This window comes from Ursus maritimus, unplaced genomic scaffold (genome assembly GCF_017311325.1).
Source record: "Ursus maritimus isolate PB19 unplaced genomic scaffold, ASM1731132v1 scaffold_16, whole genome shotgun sequence".
Taxonomy (NCBI): Eukaryota; Metazoa; Chordata; class Mammalia; order Carnivora; family Ursidae; genus Ursus; species Ursus maritimus.
Genome location: NW_024424008.1, coordinates 23,335,626 through 23,344,323, shown reverse-complemented (window position 1 = coordinate 23,344,323; position 8,698 = coordinate 23,335,626).

The following is an 8,698-nucleotide window of genomic DNA, read 5'->3' as shown; positions in this document are numbered from 1 at the left end:
AGGCCGTGTCCCTTGTTTTATAGGGATCTTAGGGATGTGGGCTTCTTCTTTAAAGATTTTATTTATTTATTTATGTGGCAGCCAACAAGCAAGAGAGGGAACAGAAGCAGGGGAGTGGGAGAGGAAGAAACAGGCTCCCAGCGCAGGAGCCCGATGAGGGACTCCTTTCTGAATGCTGGTTTCACGTCCTAAGCCGAAGACAGGCGCTCATTGACTGCGCCACCCAGGCGCCCTGGTTGTGGGCTTCTTGATTTTTCAGCCTGCCTTCTGGGGGAGGGACCTGCCATGCCGATACTCAGGCAACCCTGTTTGGGTAGAGTCTCCGTGTCCCCTGCGAGGGGGGATGGGGATGGGCACTCTCTGAGCCGGTATTTTCAGGCTTTTGTTCTCTGGCGGCTTTCCCTGGCAGTTTGCTGTGCCTCTTCTGAGAGTCAGAGCGGCAGCTGCTAAATTTCAGCCTCTGTCTCAGAACAGAGGGATCGCAGACCGTTCTCCACTGATGTTCTGGCCACTTTATCTCTGTTACTGTTGGTGCTGCTCAACCCTGCAGCGTCCCGGGATGTGCGCCCCACTCCTGGCGTCCCAGCCCTCACTTCCAGGGCCGGTGCGTCTCTGTCCTTTGTGTTTCTAATGCCGCCAGCTGCCAGCCGCCCCGCGCATGCTCCTGGAGCTTCCGGTCTCAGTCTATTTCCGGTGAGCACGCCGGGATTCCGGAGTTCCGTGAGAAGCCTGGTGGTGCGCGCACCCAGCTCAAGGTCTCAGTCTGCTGTTTTGTGGGTGTCCTCAGCGAGCCTGCCCACTCCCCCGTGCAGGTGGCTACCGCTTCCCGGTGCCCGAACGTGGCGGCTCCCTCCCCCTTCCGTTTATCTTCCAATATCTGTGCGCGGTTTCACGGCTCCCTGCTTCGTACCTCAATACTCAGCACTGGAGATGTTCATTTGTAGAGATCCAGATGCATCTTCCTGCATCTCAGGCTGGTTCCGTGGTTGTTTAGGCTGGTCTGGTACCTATCCAGCTTGACTCGGGGGACCAGCTGAAAAAGGTATCTCCTACTCCTCTGCCATCTTAACTCCCACCCTCCCCATGTTCTAAAAACTATAAGACATTGATGAAAATAAATTGAAGAAGAGAGAAATATATGGAAAAATATATCATGTTCATAGATTGGAAGAATTAATATTGTTAAGATGATGATACTACCCTTTGAATCTACAGAGTCAATGAAATCCCCATCAAAATAACAAGTGCATTTTTCATAGAACTGGAACAAAATACCCTAAAATTTGTATCAAACCGTAAAGACCCAGAATATCTAGAGCAATCTTGAGAAATAACAAAGTAGGAGGTGTCATGCTCTCTGATTTCAAACTGCACTGCAAAGCTACAAAGCACTTTGATACTGGCACAGAAACAGACAGTTTAATGATACAGAATACAGAGTTCAGAAATAAACCCACATTTTTATGGTCCATTAATCTATGACAAAGGTGGCAAGACTATATAATGGGGGAAAGACAGTCTTTCAATAAAGGGTGTTCTAGAAACTATAAATCTTGAAAGACATTGAGGAAGACACAAAAAGATGGAAAAATATTCCATGCTCATGGATCCGAAGAATTAACATAGTTATAATGTCTATGCTACACAGAGCAATCTACACTTTCAATGCTTATCCCAATCAAAATACCGATGACATTTTTCAAAGAACTGGAACAAATAGTCCTTAAATTTGTATGGAACCAGAAAAGGCCCCAAATCACCAAGGAACTGTTGAAAAGGAAAAACAAAGCTGGGGGCGTCAAAATGCCGGATTTCCAGCTGTACTACAAAGCTGTGATCACAAAGACAGCATGGTACTGGCACAAAAACAGACACAGAGACCAATGGAACAGAATAGAGAACCCAGAAATGGACCCTCAGCTCTTTGGTCAACTAATCTTTGATAAAGCAGGAAAAAACATCTGGTGGAAAAAAGACAGTCTCTTCAATAAATGGTGCTGGGAAAATTGGACAGCTACATGCAAAAGAATGAAACTTGACCACTCTCTCACACCATACAGAAAGATACACTCCAGGGGCGCCTGGGTGGCACAGCGGTTAAGCGTCTGCCTTCGGCTCAGGGCGTGATCCCGGCGTTCTGGGATCTAGCCCCACATCAGGCTTCTCTGCTGTGAGCCTGCTTCTTCCTCTCCCACTCCCCCTGCTTGTGTTCCCTCTCTCGCTGGCTGTCTCTATCTCTGTCAAATAAATAAATAAAATCTTTAAAAAAAAAAAAAAGAAAGAAAGATACACTCCAAATGGATGAAAGTCCTCAATGTGAGACAGGAATCCATCAAAATCCTAGAGGCGATCATAGGCAGTAACCTCTACGACATTGGCCAAAGCAACCTTTTTCATGACACATCCCCAAAGGCAAGAGAAACAAAAGATAAAATGAATTTATGGGACTTCATCAAGATAAAAATCTTCTGCACAGCCAAGGAAACAGTAAAAAAAACTAAGAGGCAGCCCACAGAATGGGAGAATATATGCAAATGACACTACAGATAAAAGACTGGTATCCAAGATCTACAAAGAACTTCTCAAACTCAATACACGAGAAACAAATAAACAAATCAAAAAATGGGCAGAAGATATGAACAGACACTTTTCCAATGAAGACATACAAATGGCTAACAGATACATGAAAAAATGTTCAAAATCATTAGCCATCAGGGAAATTCAAATTAAAACCACACTAAGATACCACCTTATGTCAGTTAGAATGGCAAAAATAGACAAGGCAAGAAACAACAATTGTTGGAGAGGATGTGGAGAAAGGGGATCCCTCCTACATTGTTGGTGGGAATGCAGGTTGGTGCAGCCACTCTGGAAAACAGTGTGGAGGTCCCTTAAAAAGTTAAAAATTGAGCTACCCTATGACCCAGCCATTACACTACTGGGTATTTGCCCCAAAGATACAGACGTAGTGAAGAGAAGGGCTTTATGCACCCCAGTGTTCATAGCAGCATTTTCCACAATAGCTAAATCATGGAAGGAACCAAGATGCCCTTCAACAGATGACTGAATTAAGAAGCTGTGGTCCATATATACAATGGAATATTACTCCGCTATCAGAAAGAACGAATTCTCAACATTGCTGCAACATGGTCGGCACTGGAGGAGACAATGCCAAGTGAAATAAGTCAAGCAGAGAAAGACAATTATCATATGATTTCTCTCATCTATGGAACATAAGAACTAGGAAGATTGGTAGGGGAAGAAAGGGATAAAGAAAGGGGGGTAATCAGAAGGGGGAATGAAGCATGAGAGACTATGGACTCTTAGAAACAAAATGAGGGCTTCAGAGGGGAGGGGGTGGGGAAATGGGACAGACTGGTGATGGGTAGTGAAGAGGGCATGTATTGCATGGTGCACTGGGTGTTATATGCAACTAATGAATCATCGAACTTTACATCAGAAACCAGGGCTGTACTGTATGGTGACTAACATAATATAATAAAAAAACATTAAAAAATAAAAACAATAAAGGGTGTTGGGAAAGCCAGACAACTACATTGAAAAGAATGGAAATGTTCTACTTTCTTATGCCATTTATGAAAATAAACTCAAATTGGTAAAAGAATTAAATGTAAGACTGGAAACCATAAAACTCCTGGAAGAAAACATAAGCAGTAAGGTCTTGGATATCACTCCTAGCAATATTTGGGGGATATGTCTCCTCAGGCAAGGGCAACAAAAACACAAATAAAGAAATGGGACTACATCAAACAAAAGGCTTTTTCACAGTGAAGGTAACCATCAGCAAATGAAAAGATAACATACTGAATGGGAGAAGATATTTGCAAATGGCATATCCAATAAGGGGTTAATATCCAAAATATTTAAAAACTCACATAACTCAATATGAAAAAAAATTCAATTAAAAAATGGGCAGAAGACCTGAACAGATATTTCTCCAAAGAAGACATACAGAGAGCCAGCACATGAAAAGATGCTCAACTCACTAATCAGAAAAATGCAAATCAAAACCAAAATGAGAGATTTCTCTATGCCAGTTAGAATGGCTAGTATCAAAATGAGTAGAAATAACAAGTATTGGTGAGGATGTGGGGGAAAACGAGCCCTTCTGCACTGTTGGTGGGAATGCAAAATGGTTCTGCTACTATGGAAAACAGTATGAAGCTTCCTCAAAAATTCAAAAACAACTACCATACAATTCAACAATCCCACTTCTGAGTATTTATCCAAAGAAAATGAAAAACTAATTCAAAAATATATATTCACCCCATGTTTATTGCAGTATTATTATTATTATTATTATTATTGGCAAGATATGGAAGCAAACTAAGTAGCCATTGATAGATGAATGGATAAAAAATATGTGATATATATTTACATATATAGACATGCACATACACACACAGAATGGAATACTAGTCACAACAAAGAATAAAATTTATCATTTACAGCAACATGGATGGGCCTAAGGGGTATTATGCTAAGTGAAATAAGTCAGACTAAGAAAGACAAACACTGTGTGATTTCACTTGAACAGAATCTGAAAAACAAACAAAACCCAAAACACAACAGAAACATAGATATGGAGAACAATATGACTATTGACAGAGGGAAAGGGGAGATTGGCAAAATTGGTGAAGGGGTTAAAAGGTACAAACTTTTAGTTTTAAATAAATAAGACATGAGGATTTAATAGACAGCATAGGGAATATGGTTAGTTATATTATAACAACTTTGTATGGTGACAGATATAGCTATGTTTATTGTAGTGATCACTTCATGGTATATATAAATATTGAATCACTATGTTGTACACCTGAAATTAATATCATATTGTATGTCAACCAAAATAGAAAAAAAAGAAAGAAGGCAGTTGAAGGTAATTGATCTACAATGATTACGTACTCTATTTTCACAGGAAAAATGAAAATGACTTATTCAGGAAAATCTCCTTCCACTAGACACAGAACTTTAAAACTCCTGTTCATAAGAATAAAACAAGAAACAGCATGCATGGAGTACTTGTAAGAAACAAACAAAGTGGGGAAAATATAAGTAAAAGACAAAGGAAGACTATCCTTAATATATTGAGTTCCTGTTTATTAACTAGAAAGAGTAACAACCCCGTGGAAACATCAAGAAAATGTATAAATAAATAATTCACAGAAGAAAGAGCAAATGGCCAAGAAATTGAACGTGACAAGTTGTTTCTGCCAAATTGCTTCTCACTTGCTGTTTCCTACGCTTGAAACCCCATTGCCTACAGATACCCACATGACTCATCTCACTTCCCTCAGGTCTCTATTTTTCATTTAAGATTTTATTTATTTATTTATTTATTTATTTATTTATTTATTTATTTAAGAGAGAGAGAGACCATGAGAGAGAGAGAGAGAGAGCATGAGATGGGGGAGGGTCAGGAGAAGCAGACTCCCTGTTGAACAAGGATCCTGATGTAGGACTCAATCCCAGGTCTCCAGGATCATGTACTGAGCCGAAGGCAGCTGCTCAACCAACTGAGCTACCCAGGCTCCCCTCAGGTCTCTATTTTAATGTCATCTAGTCAGAAATACCTTCTGTACCTACCCTATATAAAACACGCTCCCCAAGGCACCCTCTATTTTCCATTCCCTACATTGTGACTCAGGAAGTTTAAAAACACCTGACACATTTGTTTGTGATTTTTTTATTGTCTGTTTCCCTGGAGTACAATATAAATAAAATCCCCATTCTCACGGGGAACCTTTCTGTTTTTCTTACCATGCTATCCCCAATTAATAAGTCAGCCTAATAAGAACAACTAAAAGAGGTTGTGCATATTGTATGTATTCCAAAAACAGTTGCTGATTTAATGAATAAAACTTACCTAGCAATTAAGGCAGGTAATATTAAAATAACAGTCTGATGTATTTTCCTTGCCATAGAGGCACTTTTTTCTTTAAGATTAATAGTATCTAGGGTTGGTAAGGATATGGTCAACTAGGTGCACCAGATAATGTCAAACTATCCTCTAAAAAAAGAAATCAATTATAAAACCATTAACAATATATTAAATTAAAATTCTTCATACTTTAAATTAAGCAACTAAACAAGCACAGATTTTAAAAGTTTTTTATTTCTTGTGTTATGTTAGTCACCATACAGTACATCATTAATTTTTGACGTAGTATTCCATGATTCATTGTTTCCGTATAACACCCAGTGATCCATGCAATATGTACCCTGCTTAATACCCATCACTGGGCTAATCCATCACCCCACCCTGCCCCCTCTAAAACCCTCAGTTTGCATCCCAGAATCTACAGACTATCATGGTTCATCTCCCCCTCTCATTTCCCTCCTTCATTTTGCCCTTCCTTCTCCTAATATCCTCCATGGTATTCCTTATGCTCCACAAATAAGTGAAACCATGTGATAATTGTCTTTCTCTGCTTGATTTATTTCACTTAGCATCATCTCCTCGAGTTCCATCCATGTTGATGCAAATGGTGGCTATTCATCCTTTCTGATGGCTGAGTAATATTCCATATGGACCACATCTTCTTTATTAATTCGTCTGCTGAAGGGCATCTCAGATCCTTCCACAGTTTCCCTATTGTAGACGCTGCTGCTATGAACATTGGGGTGCATGTGCCCTTCTTTTCACTACATCTGTATCTTTGGGGTAAATACCCCGTAGTACAATTGCCGGGACATAGGGTAGCTCTATTTTTAACTTTTTGAGGAACCTCCATACTGTTTTCCAAAGCGGCTGTACCAACTTGCATTCCCAACAACAGTGTAAGAGGGTTCCCCTTTCTCCACATCCTCGCCAACATTTGTTTTTCCTGCCTTGTCAATTTTGCCATTCTAATGGTGTAAGTGTGGTATCTCAATGTGGTTTTGATTTGAATTTCCCTGATGGCTAAAGATGTTGAACATTTTTCATGTGTCTGTTAGCCATTCATATGTCTTCTTTGGACAAGTGTCTGTTTGTGTCTTCTGCCCATTTTTGACTTGATTATTTGTTTTTGGGGTTGAGTTTGAGAAGTTCTCTATAGATCTTGGATACCAGCCCTTTATCTGTAGTGTCATTTGCAAATCTCTTCTCCCACTCCGTGCATTGCCTCTTGGTTTTGTTGACTGTTTCCTTTGCTGTGCAGAAGCTTTTGTCTTGATGAAGTCCCATAGTTTGTGTTCTCTTCTGTTTCCATTGCCTTTGGAGATGTGTCATGAAAAAAGTTGCTGTGGCTGATGTCAAAGAGGTTACTGCCTATATTCGACTCTATGATTTTGATGGATTCCTGTCTCACATGGAGGTCTTACATCCAGTTACAGTTTATCTTTCTGTATGCTGTGAGATAATGGTCCAGTTTCATTCTTCTGTATATAGCTGTCCAATTTTCCCAACACCATTTATTAAAGAGACTCTCTTCTTTCCATTGGATTTTTTTTCCCTGCTTTGTTGACCATAGAATTGAGGGTCCTTATCTGGGCTCTCTATTCTGTTCCATTGGTCTATGTGTCTGTTTTTGTGCCAGTACCACGGTGATCACAGCTTTGTAATAGAGCTTGAAATTGGGCAATGTGATGCCCCCAGGTTTGTTTTTCTTTTTCAACATCCCCTTGGCTATTTGGGGTCTTTTCTGGTTCCACATGAATTGTAGGATTGTTTGTTCCAGCACTTTGAAAAATGGCATTGATATTTTGATCAGGATGGCATTGAAAGTATAGATTGCTCTGGGCAACATAGATATTTTAACAATGTTTATTCTTCCGATCCATGAGCATGGAATGTTTTTCCACCTTTTTATGTCTTCTTCAAATTCTTTCATAAGTGTTCTGTAGTTTCTAGAGTATAGATCCTTTACCTCTTTGGTTAGGTTTATTCCTAGGTATCTTACGGTTTTTGGTGCTATTGTAAATGGAATCAATTCCTTTGTTTCTCTTTCTACAGTTACATTGTTAGCGTATAGGAAAGCAACTGATCTCTGTGCATTGATTTTGTATCCTGCCACATTGTTGAATTGCTGTATGAGTCTAGAAATTTGGGGGTGGAGTCTTTTGGGTTTTCCACATAAAGTATCATGACATCTGCAAAGAGAGAGAGTTTGACTTCTTCCTTGCCAAGTTGAATGAATACCCTTTGTTTCTTTCTGTTGTCTGATTGCTGAGGTTAGAACTTCCAGCACTATGTTGAACAATAGTGGCGAGAGTGGGCATCCTTGTGATGTTCCTGATCCTAAGGGAAAGTCTTTCAGCTTTTCCCCACTGAGAATGATATTCCCGGTGAGCTTGTCATAGATGGTGGTTATGAAATTGAGGAATGTTCCTTCTAACCCTACACTCTGAAGAGTTTTAATCAGGAAAGGATGTTGTATTTTGTCAAATGCTTTTTCTGCATCAATGGAGAAGACCATATGCTTCTCGTCTCTTCTCTTATTAATGTGTTCCTTCGCACTGATTGATTTGTGAACGTTGAACCATCCTTCCATCCCAGGGATGAACCCTACTTGGTCGTGATGGATAATCCTTTTAATGTAATGTTGGATCCTATTAGTTGGGATCTTTTTGAGAATTTTGGCATCCATATTCATCAGGGATATTGGGATTCTCCTTTTTGGTGGGGTCTTTGCCTGGTTTTGAGATCAAGGTAATGCTGACCTCATAAAATGAGTTTGGAAGTTTTCCTTCTGTT